This window comes from Schistocerca cancellata, chromosome 5 (assembly GCF_023864275.1).
Source record: "Schistocerca cancellata isolate TAMUIC-IGC-003103 chromosome 5, iqSchCanc2.1, whole genome shotgun sequence".
NCBI classification, from domain to species: domain Eukaryota; kingdom Metazoa; phylum Arthropoda; class Insecta; order Orthoptera; family Acrididae; genus Schistocerca; species Schistocerca cancellata.
In genome coordinates this window covers 359,023,201-359,045,732 of record NC_064630.1, presented here as the reverse complement: position 1 = coordinate 359,045,732, position 22,532 = coordinate 359,023,201, and the positions used below count along the sequence as shown (strand labels likewise).

General features: G+C 42.1%; 1 protein-coding gene across 3 annotated transcripts in view; it reads left to right on the top strand.

Moving 5' to 3' along the window:
• LOC126188035 (tyrosine-protein phosphatase non-receptor type 23-like) overlaps nt 1-22,532 on the top strand; it is a 185,776-nt gene that overhangs the window by 1,592 nt on the left and 161,652 nt on the right. The gene's annotated exons all lie outside the window — the stretch shown is intronic.

Here is a 22,532-nt window from a genome sequence, read left to right as displayed (position 1 = left end):
CAGTTACTGCAAAGAAACAGTTGTGCATGTTGATAAAGACTGACAACTCAATGGTAACCAAAGTGACTTCCAAATTTGTGTAGGATAACATTAAAAATTAAAAAATGAGTAACACTGTTTCAATATATTCCTGTTAAAACTGAGGCGCAAGGAAATTCATTATAGTATAGCATACATCAGAGTAAAATTACACGGGTTATATTGAATATTGCAATACAGTCATCTCTTTTGACCAGTAATTTCACTGTCGACGCTAAATAGAGGCTGTGGCGACAGAAGACTAATGTGTTCCTATGCCTGAGGTATAGGTGTTTTGGAGAGTGCCAGATTCATTGAGAGTTGGTGAAGCCAACAAGTGGGCCACAAGAAGGAAGGTGTTTTTGGAAAATGAATAATGTTTTGATTTACCACTCGGTAACATAGACCAAGATCTAGATTAAGTTGGGCACTGGTAATTAGGTTGCGAGAAGCCATAACCAGTGAATGCATTTCAAAAAATAATAAATAAAAAAAAATACTTTTTTCAGACAATGGTTGTGCTGATGATCTGATCCATAGACTGAGGTATAGATTAGATTAGAAAGTGACAGATTAGTTGGGAGTTGCAATATATATCATGACAATCTTTTTTGTAGAGTGACTATATGGAAATACAGAAGCGTCCGATCCTACCCGTCGGCTTTGACCCATTACGTCACAAATATGGCGGAAACGACCATAAACGACAATTCCAATATGGCGGATATAAAAACATTGCATACGTATCATAAACACGAAAATACATAGAAAAACAACACACACACAGGTTTCACAAAAAGCCTAATGACTCTAACGGGACAAGCGTGGGAAATTGGGGGTTTTTGGGTGGGGAGAAACTAAATACACAAATTTAGCCACCGATCGCCATACAAAACCACGCAAAACGACGAAAAAAATCGACATCACAAAACTCACCAAATACCACAAAACGCATTCTTATCCGGAATCAGACACTTCCCTTGACCTATATTGATCTACAGTAGCTCCCGATCCCATAAATTGGGATCAAACACTTCCCTTGACCTATATAGCTCAACAGCAACTCCCGATTCCATCTCCCATTACAAAAATCAACATACTCCACCAAACATTGAGATTGAACACTTCCCTCCAACTATATAGCTCAACAGCAGCTACCAATCCCATAACTTAGGATCGACCACTACCCATGACCTATGAACTCAAACACATCTCCCAATATGAATACCAATACCAACCTTCACAGCCACAAATCTCACTGAAACACTTCCCTATACCCAATACACAACACATACGCCAAAAACAAAAAAAAGGGAACTTACCACAAAAAACCACAACCGAATACACTTAATAACAAACTCACCCGACGTACAGCAATCATCATTACATTAACCATCACACAAAACCGTTAACTCACTAATACAAATTCCGCTCCAAAACCACGCACGCAGCACTCACCACTGAGCAACAGCAAACTGACCCCAACACACCAAACAAACGAAAACCATGAACACACCACCAGAGGGCACAACAAACAACAACACGACATCTACAAACACGCCACAATCACAAACCAAACTCCGCGCCGTAATGACGTCACACACCACAACACGCTTACGTCACGGGTCAAAGCCGACGCGTGAGATCGGATGTTTCTGTTGACCCGACTATATTTATCCCCATGGTGACAGTTGCTATGGTTTTTATTAACTTGGTAGGCCTCAATAACAAGATATTGCCAGCCAATAGGCTCATATTCCTTCTGGGATGGATATATAGTGATAGTTAAAATCTTTGTGGTTGCGTGATTTCATAGTTGCCATTCCGGTTGATAGCCTCATTGGTCAAAGCTTGTAGGTTGTATCATATTCTTCAATTTATCCACAACACGGGTTTATACTTGCTTAAACAAATATGTTCTCAGACATAAACATAGAATTGGATGTCTTACATCGTACCTCAGAGGGATCTGTATCATAGTAACAAGAGGAGTCAGATAAAGTATGATCTTATTACAATGTCTGTGCTCACCTATTTTCATATTTGGTAGGTTAGTATTAAAACACACCTGCAAAAATTTAGACAGTACCAAGAACAATTTGATAAAAACAAATAGGTGTCCCCTTTTGGTGGAGTTTCTCTGTTCTCATTTATGCATATGTATAGCGTGGCCGTACTGTTACCTTTCAGTCTAGCTTTATGCAGCTGACATTATCCAACAAGGTTTGAGTTTTTCAAGCTCGAAGACAGTAGACATCAGTAGTGCCACTCTTAATTCAGCCCTGGAAACAGAAAGAACTCAGATTTATCCCAAAAGTTAGTAGCAGGTACATTACTGTAAGATGTACACATAGGCCTAAGGAATGAGAAAAGATACTTTCTGGAGCTCAGGCATCACAGTTGCTCACTTGACGAAGATGTGATGATGGTAATGATGCCATCCTTTAATTGACTCAGACTGTTATTAGCATGACACAGGTCCTTCCAAGGTTGGAGGTAAGACCTCCATTGACGTACATATTCCACAAGTCACTGTATGGTGCATGGCAGGGGGTACCTTGTACCATTGCCAGTCAGTCCCTTTTCTTTTCCACTCACATATGGAGTCAGGGGAAAGACTTGTCTTTGTGATTCTTAGCTGAGATGTATGATTGTTGGTAGTAGCAGGATCATTCTTCATTCTGTTGCAAATATTTGTTCTCTAAACTTACTGAGTACTGTTACATTTTTCACATTTAGAGCAAGTTACCATTCATCACACCAAATTCCACCCCAGTCATGTTGTATCTTCCTACAGTTGGTCAAGTACAACACTGTCCAGTACACTACAGCACCATCAGCAAACCGTCACAGACTGCTGCTCATCCTAACCAACATATTATTCATTTACATATTCTGTTGTGAGCAGACTGTGGACCTGGTGCAAGAATGCGGTACACATCACTAGAAGGCCAATTTTGCTCCTCGAGCAGAACTAGTTACGCAGGGCATGAGAGGTGAAATAGGCTAGCATAAGACTTTTAAGGCAACTAATGACAAGTAAACCAACCACAGTGAGAATGCTAGTGTCTAATCCCAGAAACATGGCTAAATTCAGAATCTAATTATTCACAACAAGCAGATTGGTGACCTGCTCAGATAAGGACTGGGAAATCATCTGTCTGATGTGCCTGTGGTGTGACATTTAAAGGACAGTAGTGCCAACATGAGACCACAAGTTCAAGAATCTTCACTCTCGTAAGGTGGCTCCTCAAATGGCATGCTTCATGCAACATGTTGTGGTTTCAGGTTCTTGAAATGCTGGTTTTAGACTTTTAGCTTTAGAATTATTCCATATTACCACAATACTGTAGTTGACAGAGCCAAAGAATAACGAAATTTTAGTCTTGGGTAGGCGTTGGTTGACTGTGTCTACATGTACATACATTCACATTTACGTGACCACTGCCTATGTCCGACATAATCATACTATAACCAATCACAGAGAGCAGGTGACAGCAATAGAGTATAGGAGTTTTTCTAAGGCATGTCTTGGGGATGTGAAAACAGTGTAATCGTTGTAATGCAGAAAAGAAGTAATTTATCCGAGGTCCAAAATGGCATGATCATTGGACAAGTGTGGAAGCATTTCCAAAACAGCTAAGTTTGTAAACTGTTTGAATGCAATCATGGTTGAAATATACCGTGCATGGCAAAATGGTGTATCCAGAACCGGGTTGTGATGAACCATGGGCCATGGATTACGGGTGAACAACAGCTGCAGATATGTGTATGGGTGAACAGACGTGGAACTGTTGAGCAACTGACCTTCCAGATGAACCAAGGAGCTACCAACAGTGTCTCCTCAATGACCGTTCAGCAAATATTGCTGCATATGGGCCTCCGCAGTAGGTGCCTGGTTCATACACCCATTCTGACTGCTGTTCATTGGTGATGCAGGCTGGAATTTGCACACCAATACCATAACTGGATGTCCACTGAATGGTGACAGGTAGCCTTTCCAGATGAATCACATTTTATGCTCCATCGGCCTGAAACCTCTCAAAGCAAACACCTTGCAACAATCATCAGATGGATCCAGGCTGGAGTAGGGAACATTCTGGTGTGGGGAATGTTTTTGTGGCATTACCTGTGTGATCTTGCCATTCTGGAAGGCATAGTAGATCATCACATGTATGCATCTATCTTTGGGGACCATATCCACCCCTACATGCAGTTTGTTTATGCTCAGCACAGTGGCATCTACCAGCAGGACAAAGCATCATGCCGCACAGCTTGCAGTAAATGTGCACAGTTTGAAGAGCACTAGGATGTGTTTACTGGCCGGCCGGAGTGGCCGTGCAGTTCTAGGCGCTACAGTCTGGAGCTGAGTGACCGCTACGGTCGCAGGTTCGAATCCTGTCTCGGGCATGGATGTGTGTGATGTCCTTAGGTTAGTTAGGTTTAATTAGTTCTAAGTTCTAGGCGACTGATGACCTCAGAAGTTAAGTCGCATAGTGCTCAGAGCCATTTGTGTTTACTGTACTTCCCGTACCACCAAACGCCCGGTATTTAAACCTAATCAAGACTCTATGGGACCATATTGATCAGGCTGTTCACGCCATGGGTTCTCAGCCAAGAGACCTAGTGCAGCTGGCCACAACACTGGAGTCAGTATGGCTTCACATCTCTGTCAGTACTTTCCAGGACCTCATTGCCTCCCTTCTTCCATGTCTCGCAGTGGTTCGCACTGCAAAAGGTTTGACAGATTGTCACATTAATGTGACTGGACAGTGTATATACTCTGCAATCCATTGCACAGTGCATTGTGGAAAGTAAATAATTCCAATATTAGCCTCTCAATTTCCTATTCCTTTCACCAGTAGAGTGAGGAAATGATTTTATGTGCACCTTGGTACATGCCATATTCTCATGATACCGGTGGAAGAAATTTGAAGGAATGAAATGAAGTATTCCAAAGTCTTCCTCTAATACCAATTGTCAAAATTAACCCTACAGGCTTTCACGATAACCATTGTGCCTTAGTTCTAGAGATACCCGTTAAAGTTCTCACAACATCTTTGTTATACTTTAGTATGAACTGTGTGTTGTGTTAAGTCACTACCTGCATATCAATGAATTTGTTCAATGTCCCTTGTCATGCCTACTTGATAAGAACTCAAGTGCTTGGTAGTAATTTAAAATCTGTTACAAAACCATGTCATAAGTGGTTTTGTTCACAGGTGCACCACCGTATGTACTATAGCTACATATTTAACACAGTACAGCATTCACCAGAGATTTTACAGTGGCCATGTCATCAATTACTATTGGGATCTTTCTCTTTGTTGTGGACACTATCTTCCATTTATCCATATTTAAAGGGAATGGCCGTGTGGAAATATTGTTCAAAGTATTTTACAGTTCCTTTGGTCATCCAGCTCATACTTGCCTGTAGACAACCAGTGTTGCCTACAAGCGCAATGAGAGGATGCATGTGACCATATCTGTTAAATCATTTATATGTAATGAGAACATTAGCAGTTCTGTTATGCTTTCTTCAAGCAGACCTGACATTACCATACTTTCATTTCTTTTTAATGTTACAATCCATTGTAGCATTAGTATATTGCTTCACTCAAATTTTGCAGGCCAAACATATTTGTGAGATTATTGTATGACCATTTCTTGTTTGTCAGTTGACAGTGCAGTAAAGTTTTGAATGCTTTTAGGAAATCTAAGTAGAGGGAAGCAACTACTCGTGTGGTTGGTCAGCAAAAGTGTGTATCATCTTGGTGCCTTATACTACTAGCTGCTATTTGAATGCACAGCATGTTTCACATGATCATCTGTAGGAGTGTCAAGTTGTGTACTTGTGAATCATTTAGGAAAGCAGCTTGTTCTTTTCATCGTTGAGTAGTCTGCACAAACAGTGCAACACCTGGTGATTGGCTCTTAGGGAAAGGCATGTGTTTTCACGTAACGGTAATATGAACTTTTCGATATTCGTGCTCCAGGCTTTGTCAGACGAGCAGTACCAGTATTGCCAGTTCAGAATAAAAAGCATATAAACTTCTACTAATGATGTTTTTGTTTACCTTACTATGACTGTATGGAAAAATTAATAAACTGTAGCTTAATTGTCCATATAATGTTGTAACTTGTAAAATTATCAGCACAATTGCCTGTTGGTCACCTTCACAATACTCTTTTCACCATGTACTGAGGTAAAAGGTAATCTCCATCCTCAATGCAATTCAGTGTATGATGGGTCTTTTATTGTGAATGGGACAATTCACTGTGTAGCTTGTCAATGTACTGGAGGGGGTCATTTCAAATTATGCCATGCATGAACTGTCATTTTACTGCAAGAAGGATTATCAGCATCTGAAGTTATCAGCTGAATGTGAGTACACCAAGGGATATAATTTGAACATTCAACTGACTCCATTAGATGCAAACATTGAAGATATGCATTGCAGTGTTTCAAGAAGATCAGCTGATGATCTGTTTACAGATTGTAGTGCAGAGATACCCTGAGGAGAATACAACAGAATTGTGTGTTACCCATTTAGCGTCAACTGTATATGCAGCATCAACTCATACCATATGCAACTAGCTGCAGTAAGTCAGTTTATTCTCGAGGTATCCGTTACAAGCAACATTACCATCACCATAGTATGTGAAAAATATTGCCTGTGGATAACCTGGAATGGTGTATAGATCAGTGATATCAGGTTGTCTTCATGGATCATTGCAGCTCTTCTCTGGTACTTAATGCCCACTGTAGACGAGTGTAAAAGCAGCAAGGAACACGGTCTGGTGGGTTTAGGAGGGAGGTGGATAGTATTGTTTTTGTCCGGTATCATGTTCTTAGGTGTGATATTTCTCATCACTTTTCAGGGTAATCAGAGGGTTTTGCAGCAACGGAATTCTTTATCCAGCATTGTAGCAGTGGGTTCATCTTTCAAGATAATGCAAGAGCACACTGCGCCCAGCTTATAAAAAGCCTTCATCCGGATTTAGGAATCAAATGAATCGAGTTACCTGTGGTATCTACTGATATGAATCTGAGCATGCTTGAGATCAATTGAAACTTGTAATGTGTCATCACAAGGACTCTCCTCTTATGGATGACAACCTCAGGAGGGTTGTTGTTGGAGAATGGGACAGGCTTGAACAATAATGTGTCTACCATCTTGTGGTCAACATGCCAAGGAGGAGCCAAGCATGTGCAGCAACACTGATGTGCAACAATGTGGTATTGAATGTTACCAAGCAGAGGATTTTAATATCACAGATGTTTAAAGATACACCGTTTTGAAAAGTGCTTCAGAGATCTTTCAGGAGTCCACACATGACGAGCATGGGGTCCTGAGCCACTGCAGTACTACCACTTTTTCTGTACTACAGTTCTTGCTTCTACTTATCCTAATCTCTCACCTGCATTTTAATTACCAGTTTCTTCGATGTCAAACTCGCTTCTACCCAGGTCCATCTTTGATTAATTCCTGTTTCCTTTTTTCTCTTTCACACTTTTCTGTAACTTATTCATGGTCCCAATCATTATTGGACCTCCATTTTCTTCCAAATTCTTCCAAAGTGTCAGGTGTGCAGAGAAGAGCACCCATTACGGCAAGCTGGTACCTACCTGTGTGAGCCCCCATGCTGGCACCTAGCTGTTGGTGAGTCACTTGTTCTATCATGGCAGCCAGGCCACTGTGGAAAGGGGAGGGGAGGGGAGTCACTGTGTAGCTGCACAGCTGTAACTCACTGGCAGAGCAAGGAATGATTACTGGGGTCTGAGCTGTCACCTCTCCACATAAGTGTACAGTGGGGGCCGTTACTGAACGGATTAGTATAAAAATTTGATTTTTATTTTTCACTTGATGTTTGTCAATGCCTTTTGCCTGGCAGCTAGTTGCAGCGTCTCAGTCATGTTGCCCAAAACTGGACATAACCACTTTGAAAGTCACATGTTGAACCATCAGCAGCTAAAATCACATGTTGCTGATGAGGTAACACTACCAAACTGCGCGTCTTCGATTTTATGGCATTAAACAGTCATGCATTTAAAATATGTTTGATTTTTCACCTCAACGGGTGCCTGCTGCTTTCCCCTCCTGGCCAATCCTGACACGTTAACATGAGCCATGGAGTATGTGATTATCTTCTTCAGGGCACCAGCACCACTAGCAACATCCATAACACCAAGTGGCTCTTGGTGCTGGATAGCACCCATGGACAGATTCCTCAGTCACATTGTGTGGCACTAAGGCAGATAACCACCATGAAATGGATTAAACTGTCCCCAAGTGATGGCCATGAGACCTAAACATTCTCCTCAAACAGGTACATTAATAAAAATTCTGCCCTTGGACACTCTGAGAGAAATGGGATAGCTTTGTTGAAATGGAGAACAATATTTCCTGCAATACCTGGTTTGTACCAGAATAGATAGTCATACCTTCTTAACAACTGAACCCCACTTCTTCACAGAACAGCTTGAGAAGGCATTTGGGGAGTGGCACATTGGAAAATAGTGGCTTTTTCCTGATTAAGGCAACAGATCCTGCTCAGTCACAAATCTCACTTTCTTTTACCTCTCTGTGGTGTTCCAGCTAAAGTAACTCCACTCCCCTCATCCAGAAGCTGTATAATGACTCAGGTTATTATTTTCCAATTTTACTTAGCCCTAGAACTAGATGAGTAATTATGAATGGACGTGGAACAGTGGAGGATACATTTTGCTCATCACATTCAGAAAAGTACAAAAGACAGCCGTGTAGCCATGGCACTCATCATAGCAGCATTTGTGGGGACCACACTCAAGGAGAAAGTAAATATTTTGGTCCACAGTTACTTTGTCAAGCTTTATTACCTGTGTGGTGTTTTAAGTACCTTAGCTTTGGCCATGTGTCCCAGTGTATTCATAAATCCACCTGCGATAACTGTGACACTAAGTGAACACCCTCTGTTCTGTGTTAGGGTCTAACCCTCACACTCACCAGTGTGCCCTATTTGTAAAAATGAGCAGATATTAGACATCTGACTCACCGGGACTGTACTACCCTCTCCCCCCCCCCCCCCAACCCTCTCCCCCCAATTCCCTCCTCATTAACGTGTAGACAACTTGCTTTTTGACCCCATCTTCATCGACACAAGGGATCCCAGTCCCCCCTTCTTCAACCAAAGAAGCCACATCTTCCTCTGGTGCCTCATGGCTGCTCACCCTTTCGAGAAATCTACTGGTCTATGACTGAACACCAGACAGCAGCTGAGGAGCCACAGGCTGTGAATCGCATGACTGCCTGTTGTTCCTCCATATCTGATCTTGTAACAGATAAAAAAAGTGCAGAACTTGATACTATCAAAAGACGTGGGAAAAAATACAATATGCAGTTGATTTCTGTGACCCAAGACACTCCTTCTGCATCTGGTCCGGAACGCCTGTTCAGATATCATACAACCCCAAACAGTGAGAAATGGTGGCTCTTGGCTGTGGCTTACCACTCCAGTCCCTCCACATCCACCCTAGAGCATTCATTCAGTGGAACTGTAATGGGCATTAATTATGCTTTTCTCAACTGCAACTGTTATTGTTATTCTGCTCAGCAGGCTGCATAGCCCTACAAGAAACACTGGTCTTTTTCCAATCAGTATCCTACTTTTACACATTACTAACCCTACTGCAGAAACTATGCCAGCCCCAAGACAGTGTTCACAGAGATGTTCATCGTGGTTGAGTTCCTCTTCACATAACGTTACATGTGATGGCTATATGTGTTCAGTTGACCACTAGGATGAGTCTCCATAAAATTCACCTATCTATCAGCTGACAGGGAAATAATGTATCCTAAAATGATCTAGCAAACTCCACCCTAAACTCTCTATCCTTTACCTGCTTGGGGATTTCAATTTGTGCCATCCCTTGAGGAGGAATCTCAAGTAGTGTGTTAAGGGTCTAGAACAACTACTATCTAGATGAAGTCTACTGACTATGTTATCTCAGAGATCTACCCATTTTAGTGCAGCTCAAGACAAATTCTCAGCCATTGACCACTTGCTCTTCCATATTTGTTATGGCCAATACAATGTCATGTGCGTGACAATCTCTGTGACAGCAACCACTTCCCATGGTCCTGTTGATTTTGTGTCACCAGGTTTTCAAAGGTGCTTTACTGGTTTTTATTCTCAACTTTATGTCATCTTGATAATCTCTCAGGTTCCTACAAGCTCAAGATAATGACATTTTTCGTGGCTCGATGTTGAATGGTGGTGTTTTCTTTATATTCATCAGAGTCCTTGGATATATTGGTCACTCCTGCAGTTTATGCTGACAGTCTCCCAGAAGAATTGACACAGGGCAGGCATTCCTAATTGAATTTTTTTCCTCTATTGAATGTACACATTGGGTTACATTACGTGCTACACCCTGGTGTGTACCCATACCACAGGTCCTCTTAGACCTGTTCCAAGGGCCTAAACATCACACTCACCCTTCTCGTTTTATAACATAGATTCCTCCGTCCCCATGAATATGAATCATTTATACTGATGGCTCTAAGGATGCAGGAACAATACCTTTTTATTTTTTTTATTTTTATTTTTTTTTTCCCCCTCAGAAGCCTGTAGGCTCTTCATGACTCAACTGGAAATTGTTGCCAGAACTATCGGATGCTATCCTGATGACACCATAGTGCCATTATCCATTAACCTCTGTATGATCTCAGCTGTTTTCCTCTGGTTCCTGAGCCATATGGACTTCCTGGAGAATGAGCTAACTACTTAGCCAGGGAACTGACCACACAGTTATTATTGGTAAAGGGGCACCAAGCACAGATTTAAGGGTACATATGAGACTTGCAATAAATTGGAATCTGAGCAGTGCATGGTGGGATTCTGCTCTCTCCAAAAAACTGCCCCTCTCCCCCACCTGCCCCCCACCACTAGGTGATGACTTCTCTTTTGAGAGTATGTGCTTGGTCACTATGGGGCCCATTCTGTGCTGCAAGTCTATCCTTCTTCTATTCTTTATTCCTCTCTGCCTTTCCATTGGATGGTCTCCTACATGCTGGAGACACTCATTTTCTTCCGTTCCGCCATTCTACAACTTGTCATATGGTCGGTCACCTTGTTGGGTTTGATTTGCTATTCCTTTTCCAAATTTTGCAGAAGTGCAGATTGTGCAGGGGAGGTCACCCAGTGCAACATGTATTCCATCTTTTGTGCCTCTCTCTCTTTGCACTCTTTCTTCCCACAAAGATACTATGCTCAGAACCTAGCATGATAGCCACTCCATTGCGGTGGGGGGAGGCGGGATCGTCAGGTACCTGCATGGTAGCTCTCTGACCACATAGGGACTGCACAGTTGGGCTTGAGCTGGCAACAGCCCACACAAGCCAAGGGATATGTGCCTGTCATGACTGGGGTATGGGGACTCCAGGCAACGGTTAACTGACCAGGTAAGCCTAAGTGGGTAGTACTATGGCAGAATACTGTCACATGAAACGAAGTAAACTTCCTTCTGCTGGTGTGCGCAAGGCCCTGCAGTTTCTTCACCTGCCTGTGCCCTGGAAAGATGAACAAGCCAGATGTCTGGGAGTGAAACACTTGGTATCTTGTCAAACTGATGGGGATCCTGTACTGCAATGAAACCATACACTCCATATAGATGAGGAGCTCCAGCTAATCTCCAACAGTGAGGTGTACATTTTATCAGACATGTACAAAAAGACCCAAGGATAATCATGCATATGCAGGGGCCTTTATCGTAGCCTTTGAAGCGACTGTCTTCATGAAGAAAGTTAAGGTCATTATGTATAGATGTGATGTAAAACCGTATGCCCCATGACCTTATGAAGTGCTTCAGATGCTTATGCTTTGCTCATAAGTCATCCCTCTGCATGGTGGACTCAAAATGTGGCAACTGCGGATGACCATACTGTGAAAGTAGTCCTAGTGAACATCCGCCTTTGTGTGTCAACTGCACGGAACATCACCCTCCATATTCGCCAGTTTGCCTAGTTTTCAAGAAGGAACAGAAGATCCAGGCATACAAATCTATTGACCACCTGTGGATATGATGATCAATCGTGCTACCATCACAGCCATCACCCCATGCCCTCTACCTTTGTCTTCCCCAAACCGGATCTCCCACCACCCTCGTCTCCAGTACATTCTTTGGGTACCATTTCCTGCAACTGACCAGGGAAGCATTCTCCTTCAGCATCTACCAGAGACAGGAATCTCACTTCTCAGCAAACCCATGGACCAGAGGCCCGACACCAAACAGTGCCTGAAGGAGCCATGGCCTGAGTGTCCCAGGGCTGTCTGCTCTTCATCTGGACCCCCACTCACTGTGGATAGCTCCTTGAACGCATCTAGGCTACCAAGGGCTATGAAGGAAAATAGGAGGAAGAATAAGAATTGGGACAATGTGCCTCCAGTGCCCCTGGAGGCATCATATCCTCTCACTCAGTCGGATTCTGAGCTGATAACCAACCTTACCACTTGTAAGTGACTTTGTGCTAATGATTGATTGCTATCTAATCAAATTCTGTAAGAAGGAATGCTGGGAGCACTCACTCCCCTCCCTGGGGACGAATGCCTCTTCATCTCAGGTGCGAACCAGACTCCATTGTCTTATGGACTGTCAGTGATCATCAGCTGTTCAAGGTCTTGTTCTACAGGGTGGCCTTTGTACCGATTCATCAGTTCTTGCAGACCACCTTGTGACCCACTTTACTAAACCATCATCATCTCTTTTGAATCTAACTACCTTTCTACTGACGAAGTAACAATTTTAAGATATCGCCTTATGTTTCACTCCCCACCAAGGTGAATCAATGAACCCTTCATTGACTGGGAACTACTTCAAGCTTCTGCCTCTTCCCACAACACAGTACCAGGCCCTGATTGAATCCGCAATCAGATGGTCCAACACCTGAATATTCCCCAAAGGCAACATCTCCTCAGGGTTTCTAGTGGTATTTGGCTCCCAGGTGCCTTCTTGCAATGGCAATATAGGATAAATGTCCCAATCCTTAAGCCAGGCAAGAACCCAACATCTCTCGACAGTTATCGGCCAGATAGCCTGACCAACATTCTAGGTAAGCTGCTTGAAATGATGGTGGCTAACAGATTATCCTGGGTTCTTGAATCTTGGGTCCTTTTGTCCACCTTTCAGCATGGGTTCTGGGAGGGATGATCCATACCTGACTATCAGCATAGTTTGGAAGCAGCAATCTGACAGGCTTTTTCTAAATGCTGACACCTTATTGCAGTTTCTTTGACCTGCATGAGGCGTATGACACTGCTTGGCGTCATCACTTTTTACTTCCCCTCGGTGGCTGGGGCTTTTGAGGCCCCTTACCAATTTTTATTCAACAGTTTTTAATCCATCAGTTGTTCTGGATTAGAGTTGACGCTTAACTCAGCTCTACATGGGTCCAAGAGAATGCTGTCCCACAGGCCTGTGTGTTGAGTGTCACACTCTTCATTACCGTTGGGCTACTGGTCACCCCCTTCCTTGTATGTCAATGAGTTTCTCATTTGGTACGGTGTTTAGTTCTCTTCTACAAAAATGTGGATCATGCGTTACTGCCATTGTACTACAGTCCATCCTGGCACGGAACTTTACTTAGGTACCCAGCAGCTAGACATTGCAGTACATTCCCATTTTTGGGAATTCCTTTTTGATAGAACGCTGACTTGGCTGCCCTATTTTTGTCACCTGAAGATTAGCTGCAGTGAAAGCTTAACGGTCTTTGCTTCCTTACTGCTACTCTTATCTGTATTTACAGGCCGCTGGTTTCATCCCAACTGGACTACTGTTGCCAGGTTTATAGTTTGGCAGCTCCTTCAGCTTTGAAACTGTTAAACCCAGTCCACCATCATGACGTGCGTCTGTCGGCTGATGCCTTTTGGACTAGTTCTCTGGACAGTCTCTTTGCCAAAGCAGGAACCTTCCCTCTTCAGATTTGAAGGTACCCGGTCTTGGTCTCCGGACACCATTCACTGCTGTGAACATGAACATGCATTGTGTTTACAGCAGAGCTAACAACTGTTGGCAGAGCATTCAATTTTATTAAACTGATGTCCCTTGAATGTGTTTTAATATGTACTAACTCAATGAGCAGTCTCCTGGCTATTGATCAATGCTGTTCTTGCCATCCATTGATCTCCACTGTTCATGTTCTTCTCATTGGCCTTCATTGTGCTGCCTGCTCAGTTGTCTTTTTCTGGATCCCAAGTCATGTGTGTACTCTGGGGAATGGACTGGCCAACCATTTGAGTTCTTATTCACTCCCTATTTGCTTTGCTGTCCCCAGGTGAGGATTTGTGGTTGCGTACAAGATCTCTGCTCACTTATAAATGAAATGACATCTGGTGGGCTATTGCCCCATCCTATAAACTCATCACAATCAAGGAGACTACTGCAGAATGGTGCTCTTCTTTCTCCTTCTCCTGGAGGGAATTCAGTCATATGTGATCTCCGCATCTTTTATCAGGTTAACTCAGTTTTATTTTGGACAATGAGCCATCCCAACATTGTGATTGTGGAGCCTTATGGACAGTAGCTAGTATCTTTGAGGAATGCCTTCTCTTGACCTGTCACGCTAAGTGTGGACTTCCGGACTCATTGCCTCTAATATTGGTGGATGAGTCATGGATGGTTCATGTAGTTCTCTGTTTTCTCTGTGAAAATGATTTTTATTCTCAAGATAACATTTTATTCTAGCTTTGGAGCTGAGCCATGGTGGGGTCTCCTGTTGTATGCTAGGGCAGGGGGTTCCCGGACCCTGTCTCCTTGACCAAGCTACTCTTTTATCCCTTTTTTACTCTGTTTGATTTGCTTTTAGATCTGGTTTGCCTCCTTTGTGCTGCACCCAGTACTCTGGTCTAGGTGTCACACACTATTGAATAGTGGGTGTTCTTCACTGTAATGGATCAGGGTTTTGACAGCTCTCAGTGGGACGTTTGCTGTTGCATGCAGAGCCGCTGGGGATGCCCACCTGCTGACATATATTTCCTTCATATTGCTTTTGTTATTGATGGTACAGAAGATGTGCATTAGATATTAGTCTTCTTACTTTTACTGTTATGAATCTCCTGACTAGATCAGAAAATGTCGGTGGACATTTCTACTTCTGGATGCACCACTCTTAGATTGAGGGGCTGATGTTGTTTGGTCACCCAAAGTACACTGAGTCAACAGCAGCCAGCCATGCCACAAACTGCTGTTCACTCTGTGTGTCAGACCATTTATTTATATGATAGAGGGAAACATTCCACTTGGGAAAAATATATCCAAAAACAAAGATGCTGTAACATACCAAACAAAAGCGTTGGTATGTTGATAGAGACAATAATAAAATCAATTGTTTTTAGACCATTTATTTATGTAGATAATAATAGCAGTCCTATCACACTTGGGCAAGAACAAAATACTGGGCTATATTGCTGAAGAAGTCTCCAAGCCATTCACATACCAGGGAACCTGTTCTATATGCGAGTACTTCATGCATTGGGGCACCATGTTAAACACTTTCTGGAAATCTCGTGGTGGCTGAGGGTTGGGCAGACAAGTAATGGCTCTGAATGCATATGTGCCATGAGAGGCCTCCATCTGCATCTGATGCACATGCCATCCCAATTTTGTGTCCCTTTTATATTTCCTGTAATTATTTTTAACTCTCAGAACTGTTAATATTCTGGATCTCTCCACTCTACTACATTCTTTACACCATTCTTTTCACAGATACACAGCAAAGGTTGAAAATACCGCTTCAGTTGTAAATTACTTTATTTTCACACAACCGGTTTCGGACTGTTATAAGCCCATCCTCAGGTGTCGTAGCTGTGCTGTGGTCCCCGAGTGCCGCGTATACTAGGCGCAGTGTGCTGCCTATGAGCACTCAGTTTTCAGTCTCTGCTATAATGCTCAGTTGCGGATATTCTTCCAATAGGATTGTTCACAGATACACAACTGACACAAAACTTTTTTTGAGTAATTTATTTCATTTGACTTCTTGGGAGGAAGTGCTCACGAATTGTTAAGTGGTTGTCATAGCTTTATTCACAGTCATGTAGATATATACTCAGCAGATCACTGTACAGTGTATTGCAGAAGGTACACTGTATCAAAATTACTTCTGTTTCTTACCTACAAGCAAATTGAAAATGATTTTGTAATGTAGTTCATATACACTTCATCAAGATAAAGCATTTTGCAGTGTGAGCTGAACAATGACAAGACTGTTCTCTTGTACTTAGGAAACATGATACAGGACATACTATTTACTATGTTGTTTAGTAAAGCAGGTGCTCAAAATGATGTTTTGACTGCTTTTATAGAAATGTACACGATATTGCAGGGACAGTTAGGTACAGTGAGGATATTAAATGTAACATATTGGCAGTCCTTTATGAGTTGTTGTTGATGATTGTGATCCTGTAAGGCATGCTATTGTTGGAACAATCCTGTGTTTGATTTTAGCCTGATGGGGCTTTACCACTCTGTGTGGTCTTGTGGAATGGTCTCCATGTTATGAATCCTCTAAATGGTTCAAAAAGACAGGAGCTGATCCAACCGATCACTCAATCTTATTTCAGTTTACAGTTTCTTGAAGTTTCCTTTAAGAAATACGGTATGCATATATGGTGAATTCATGATCTGTTACATGGGATATCCTGCTGTTAACATGGGATATGCTGCAGCATGCAAAACTTACTAAAGCTCGGTAAGGCCACAAATCTCTTTCTGGAAGCGCCAGAGGAGAGAACAGCGTTTTTGACTCATATATACAAGTTTCAAAGAGGAGTGATTTCTTGTCATTAGCCTGTGTGTTTAGTAGTTTAATTCATAAATTTCTTGCATGGCTGTGTGCTTAATAGGCACTGGAGATCATTTCAAGGGGTGGCAGGCGGTTCCAGTTTGTCCGAGAAACCAGATTCGGTCGCTATTTGTGGCTGATCCTGAGCCAGATGCGATCACGTGTCCTATTTCAGAGGAAGCCTCGTGGCCTGCAAGATCCAGACATTCTCAGAGGGTGGGATTGCTGGTAGTTGGGAGCCCCAGTGTTAGGCTATTAGTGGGTGCCCTTAGGGAGATGGCTGCCAAGGAGAGGAAGAAATGTAGTGTGCACTCTTTGTGCATACTGGAGGGAGTTATCCCAGTTGTGAAACGGGTCACCGTATGCCATGAAGAGCACAGGGTGTAGCCAGCTGCAGGTGGTGGCTTGCATTGGGACTAATGATGTGTCTCTCTTTGGAGCAGAAGAGATTATTTCTGGTTTTGGGTGATTGTCTGAAGTAGTAAAGACTGACCATCTTGCTTCCATGATGGAGGCAGAGCTCAATATCTGCAGCATTGTCGACAGGAGCACAGTAATGTGGCTATAGCCAATCCTCCGGTTCTCGGAGTGCCTGATTTTCATAAGAAATTTATTGTCCAAACCAACGCATCTAATGCGGGAACTTCGGCAGTCTTCCTGCAAGAGTTTAAGGGTCAAAGGCAACCATTAGCATATGCGCCTCGTCGGTTAACCAGTGCCGAGCTTAAATATTCTATTTACGAATGTGAGGCATTGGCCGTCTTGTTTGCGCTGGGTAAGTACCGGTTTTATCTCAAACATAGAGTATTTGGGTAAAATATTCCGGAGGTAAAATAGTCCCCCATTCGGATCTTCGGGCGGGGACTACTCAAGAGGATGTTGTTATCAGGAGAAAGAAAACTGGCGTTCTACGGATCGGAGCGTGGAATGTCAGATCCCTTAATCGGGCAGATACGTTAGAAAATTTAAAAAGGGAAATGGATAGGTTAAAGTTAGATATAGTGGGAATTAGCGAAGTTTGGTGGCAGGAGGAACAAGACTTCTGGTCAGGTGACTACAGGGTTATAAACACAAAGTCAAATAGGGGTAATGCAGGAGCAGGTTTAATAATGAATAAAACAATAGGAATGCGGGTAAGCTACTACAAACAGCACAGCCAACGCATTGTTATGGCCAAGATAGACACGAAGCCCACGCCTACGACAGTAGTACAAGTCTATATGCCAACTAGCTCTGCAGATGACGAAGAAATTGAAGAAATGTATGATGGTATAAAAGAAATTATTCAGATAGTGAAGGGAGACGAAAATTTAAGTCATGGGTGACTGGAATTCGAGTGTAGGAAATGGGAGAGAAGGAAACGTAGTAGGTGAATATGGATTGGGGCTAAGAAATGAAAGAGGAAGCCGCCTGGTAGAATTTTGCACAGAGCACAACTTAATCATAGAAGAATGGGTAGCTTTGAGGGATAAAGTTGTGAAGGCAGCAGAGGATCAAGTAGGTAAAAAGACGGGGGCTAGTAGAAATCCTTGGGTAACAGAAGAAATATTGAATTTAATTGATGAAAGGAGAAAATATAAAAATGCAGTAAATGAAGCAGGCAAAAAGGAATACAAACGTCTCAAAAATGAGATCGACAGGAAGTGCAAAATGGCTAAGCAGGGATGGCTAGACGACAAATGTAAGGATGTAGAGGCTTATCTCACTAGGGGTAAGATAGATACTGCCTACAGGAAAATTAAAGAGACCTCTGGAGAAAAAAGGACCACTTGTATGAACATCAAGAGCTCAGATGGAAACCCAGTTCTAAGCAAAGAAGGGAAAGCAGAAAGGTGGAAGGAGTATATAGAGGGTCTATACAAGGGCGATGTACTTGAGGACAATATTATGGAAATGGAAGAGGATGTAGATGAAGATGAAATGGGAGATATGATACTGAGTGAATGACACTGATCATTATTTAATCTGCAGTGAAATTGGGATTGTGAGGCCGGAAGTGCAGGAGGTCAGGTCCATATGTAGGAGGATAAGAGTGGAGAAACTTCAGGATAAGGAAATCAGGCACAAGTACATAACAGCTATCTCAGAAAGGTACCAGTTACTTGAATGTAGCCAATTACAGTCATTGGAAAAGGAATGGACAAGGTACAGGGACACAGTACTAGAAGTGGCTAAAGAATGTCTTGGAACAGTAGTGTGTAAAAGTAAGAAGAAGCAAACAGCTTGGTGGAATGATACAGTCAAGGCAGCCTGTAAAAGGAAAAAGAAGGCATATCAAAAATGGCTACATACCAGAACCCAGGTAGACAGAGAAAGTTATGTTGAAGAAAGAAACAAAGCCAAACAGATAATTGCAGCATCCAAGAAAAAATCGTGGGAAGACTTTGGAAACAGGTTGGAGACTATGGGTCAAGCTGCTGGAAAACCATTCTGGAGTGTAATTAGCAGTCTTCGAAAGGGAGGTAAGAAGGAAATGACAAGTATTTTGGACAGGTCAGGAAAACTGCTGGTGAATCCTGTGGATGCCTTGGGCAGATGGAGGGAATATTTTGAAGAGTTGCTCAATGTAGGTGAAAATGCGATCAGTAATGTTTCAGATTTCGAGGTAGAATGGGTTAGGAATGATGATGGAAATAGGATCACATTTGAGGAAGTGGAGAAAATGGTCAATAGATTTCAGTGCAAAAAGCAGCTGGGGTGGATGAAATTAAGTCGGAACTCATCAAATACAGTGGAATGTCAGGTCTTAAATGGCTACACAGGATAATTGAAATGGCCTGGGAGTCGGGACAGGTTCCATCAGACTGGACAAAAGCAGTAATCACACCAGTCTTTAAACATGGAAACAGAAAAGATTGTAACAACTACAGAGGTATCTCTTTAATCAGCGTTGTGGGTAAAATCTTCTCAGGTATTGTTGAAAGGAAAGTGCGAGTATTTGAAAGGAAAGTGCGAGTATTAGTTGAGGACCAATTGGATGAAAACCAGTATGGGTTTAGGCCACTTAGAGGTTGTCAGGACCAGATATTTAGCTTACGGCAAATAATGGAGAAGTGTTATGAGTGGAACAGGGAATTGTATCTATGCTTTATAGATCTAGAAAAGGCATATGACCGGGTTCCTAGGAGGAAGTTATTGTCTGTTCTACAAGATTATGGAATACGAGGCAAACTTTTGCAAGCAATTAAATGTCTTTACATGGATAGTCAGGCAGCAGTTAGAGTTGACGGTAAATTGAGTTCATGGTTCAGAGTAGTTTCAGGGGTAAGACAAGGCTGCAACCTGTCCCCACTGTTGTTCATATTATTCATGGATCATATGTTGAAAACAATAGACTGGCTGGGTGAGATTAAGATATGTGAACACAAAATAAGCAGTCTTGCATATGCGGATGACTTAGTTGTGATGGCAGATTCGATTGAAAGTTTGCAAAGTAATATTTCAGAGCTAGATCAGAAATGTAAGGACTATGGTATGGAGATTAGCATCTCCAAAACGAAAGTAATGTCAGTGGGAAAGAAATATAAACGGATTGAGTGCCAAATAGGAGGAACAAAGTTAGAACAGGTGGACGGTTTCAAGTACTTAGGATGCATATTCTCACAGGATGGCAACATGGTGGAAGAACTGGAAGCGAGGTGTAGCAAAGCTAATGCAGTGAGCGCTCAACTACGATCTACTCTCTTCTGCAAGAAGGAAGTCAGTACCAAGACTAAGTTATCTGTGCACCGTTCAATCTTTCGACCAACTTTGTTGTATGGGAGCGAAAGCTGGGTGGATTCAGGTTACCTTATCAACAAGGTTGAGGTTACGGATATGAAAGTAGCTAGGATGATTGCAGGTACTAGTAGATGGGAACAATGGCAGGAGGGTGTCCACAAAGAGGAAATCAAAGAAAAACTGGGAATGAACTCTATAGATGTAGCAGTCAGGGCGAACAGGCTTAGATGGTGGGGTCATGTTACACGCATGGGAGAAGCAAGGTTACCCAAGAGACTCATGGATTCAGCAGTAGAGGGTAGGAGGAGTCGGGACAGACCGAGGAGAAGGTACCTGGATTCGGTTAAGAATGATTTTGAAGTAATAGGTTTAACATCAGAAGAGGCATCAATGTTAGCACTGAATAGGGGATCATGGAGGAACTGTATAAGGGGGGCTATGCTCCAGACTGAACGCTGAAAGGCATAATCAGTCTTAAATGGTGGTGGTGGTGGTGGTGGTGGTGGTGGTGGTGGTGGTGGTGGTGGTGTCCACAGGGACCTGCAGGCAAACAGAGTGCCCATTGATGCAATAAAGACTGTGATCACAATAATACCGTGCAGTGAGGAGATCGTTGGTAGAGAAATATGATTGTATCATGTCCTGTTTTCACAGAGTTAATTCAAACTATGACAAAATGCAAGTATTTTGCCACACATTGCTTGTTTTACTTCTACACTTACAATTGATGAAACTTGTGGTGTCTGACGTGTTGGGAGAAAAAAAAATTATATTTAGTGGTAGATTGTGTAATTTGGATCTTTCCACATATTTTATTCCTTTTATGACAGAAAAAAGTTGTGTGCATCAGAAACTAGGTATACACAGAGAGATGTCTCTGTAGCATGGAAAATTCTTTTCCTCTGCATCACAGTACCACCTTGCCACATTCATAGTGTTATAATACTTGTTTTTGAGCAGAGTAGAATTCTGTAAATCAGTTGCCTTGAATTTTATTTCTGAAGGTACAACAAAAAGTGTAACTCCCAAAATACCAAATCGTTTCATTTTCTGTGCTATGCAGGACCTAAAAGATTGTTTCAACTCTGAAGTTATGGGCAAACTCTGAAGTTATGGGCAATGCCTTGTTTAAATGGCTCATTGTATAATAGGAAAGTCTCAAGTCTGCTATCCTTTTTTTGTCAGTTAATGGATGTGCTGTTCCTGTAAGTTTGAAAACGTATATGTTTCTTCTTGAATCACAAATGTCATGTCAGTAACTACATTCTTTATGATGGCTCATTGGAGATGCCAGTACATTATATTGTTATGTATACAAATATTAGATTCAGAAGCATAGAAATTTGAATCCTGACCTGTGCTGTCTAGCTGTCTATACAAATGTTAATTTTCTTCTTAATCACAACTCTTCTATTTCAGAATTCAGTTCACAGTTCGTGGAACATGGTTCCCTCTACTGTATCACAATTGTGTGTGCTTTGTGTTATGTACATGTACATCTGCATATATACTGTACATGTGGTAGGTGTGTGTTTTATCAATGCTAATCATCCCATTTCTGATCTTCTTGCAGATGAAAGAAGGGAAAAATGACTGTCTGTATACTTCTGTATGAGCCCTGATTTCTCTTATATTGCTTTCCCTATCCTTACAAGAGATGTATGTTGGCGACAGTAGAATCATTCTGCATTCTGCCACAATTGCGGATTTTCTAAACTATCTCAATAGTGTTTTCCCTTCAACTGACTTTGCATCCTTGTTCCATTTCATGTTGCTTTGCAGTGTTACACCTAAATATTTAATTGATATGAATGTGTCAAATAGCATGTCACTAATACTGTACAGGATTGTTTTTCCTACTCATCTGCATTAACTTTGATTTTTGTCATTTAAAGCAAGCTGTCATTTATCACACCAAAAACTGTGATATATTAAACAGAATTTTCTGATACACATCTTTTGAAGATTGTGTACAGT